We start from the raw sequence: 2,103 nt of genomic DNA on the forward strand, positions 1-2,103 counted from the left end.
CTAGGTCTCAAATGTCCTTGAATGGTAACTGATGCAGAGCACTTAAAATTCAACAAACATTTATCAAACACCTGCTGTACGACAGTCAACGTCCATTGTTCTGGAGATAAAATGAGAAAATCTAGGCACTTATAGTCTAGGAAAAGACAACATAAATAAGGAAATGGGAATATAGATATATAAAATGAATACATGTAAGGAAACTTCATGAAAAAAGACACACATTGGGGGAATCAAGTAAGAGCACTTGTAAGAGATGATGCTTGAGCTAAGCCTTCAAAAGAGTCAGGGATCTTGGAAATAGCAAGAGGTGAAGAGGCATAACATTGCAGACAGACATCAGGGAAAGAGTGTGCAAAGACATGTAGGTAGAAGAAGAAATATCATGTAGAAGAAGCAGCTGGAAAGCCAATTTAGCAGGAGCATAGACTACATGACAAGAAATAATGTGTTAATCAGTCTACAAACAGGCTAGCAGTATGAACTTCAGTTACTAGTTGAGGATAATATGAACGTAAGCGAGACAAAGTACCATTTTATCACCACTGTTGGAAAATTCTAAGATAGTTGTTACCACAGGGATGCCTTTCATTTATGCTCCCCTCCTTCCCTACATACCTCCCACCCTTCCTCATCCCTACTCTAGATTGCCTTGGAAGGACATTTCCTATTTCCCAATACAACATTTTGATTTTTGTAATTTGGTGATGACAACATCCTTAGAGATGCTGTTAAAACATAATATCTCATTACTATTATTTTTATTATTGATCATTGAACATCAGGTGGCAAATGAGAAGAGGATGACTGAAGGAAAAAAGAGGGGACTCTGGAGACAGGTGGAAATATAATTAGCTGGGGTTCCACTGTTTTTTTTTGTTTTGTTTTAAATACATCCTAATTCTCCTTCTATTTGAAGAATATTCATTCAAGAAATATTCATCAATGTAATAGATACGGTATTTGACATGGAGAAGACAAAGATAAAAATGAAACAATCCCTGCCCTTAAGAAGCTTACATTATCTTGGGTAACGGTCTAAGTGTTTGTGGAATGAATGAATGACACACTCAATTATTTCAGTGGATCTGCGCTCTTCTCAATTTAAGTCAACAAGCACTATGCCAAGTACTGGGAACAAAAGTAACAATAAAACAGGTCCCCGCTTTAGAGGATTTTTGTAGATGTAGGTGCTCTTTCCAAAAATGTAGTCGTTCAGACTCATCCATGTCCTTTTAAATTTGCAGCCTTGGGTCCACCCAAGATGCTGGAGATATGTATATTTCCTAGGTCAGCCCCCTAGCCTGGAATATAATATGGTACTGTGGAAGGAAAGCTGAACTTGAAATCCAAAGATTATCTATTTAGACACACAGAACCTAGGTTCAAATCTTGATTCAGTAGCTGTATTAGTGTGAGAAAGTTACCCATTTCTCCACCCTAAGACTTGATTTCTTCACTTGTTTAAACTATATGATCTTTAAAGTCCCTTCTAATTCTAAATCTGTGATCCTATTATTTCTCTTCTAACTATCTCTTCTAGAGTCCAAAAAGAAATGGAAGAGAAGAGAAATGATAAAAGTCCAGCCTCTCTGACTCTTCCACCAAAGAACTGAGTTCTAGAACAAGTAATTCTAAGGAAAAGCCATAGAAGATCATTTTCCCAATCCAATATTACAACTAAAAGTTTCTACCACCTCACTAAAATGGAATTTATAAATAATGGATTTTGAAGAATCTTTCATCTCAAATATGGCCAGCCATACTCCGTTGAGAATAAATTAGAAAGGACATTGGCTCTGGAGTCAGAGGGGCTGGGGAAAATAATCCTACTTTTAACACTTAACACCTGTGTAACTTTGGACAATTAGTGAACTTCTATGATATCTTAGTTCCTTTTCTTAAATATGGGGATGGGTGGCAGCTGGGTTGCTCAGTGGACAGAAAGCCAGGCCTACAGATGGGAGGTCTTAGATTCAAATCTGGCCTCAGACACTTCTTAGCTGGGTGACCCTGGGCAAGTCACTTAGCCTAGCCTTTGCCACTTTTCTCTCTTGGAATTGATACTAAGAGCAAAGGTAAGGGTTCAAAAAATGAAATGAA

This window comes from Monodelphis domestica, chromosome 6 (assembly GCF_027887165.1).
Source record: "Monodelphis domestica isolate mMonDom1 chromosome 6, mMonDom1.pri, whole genome shotgun sequence".
Classification (NCBI taxonomy): Eukaryota; Metazoa; Chordata; class Mammalia; order Didelphimorphia; family Didelphidae; genus Monodelphis; species Monodelphis domestica.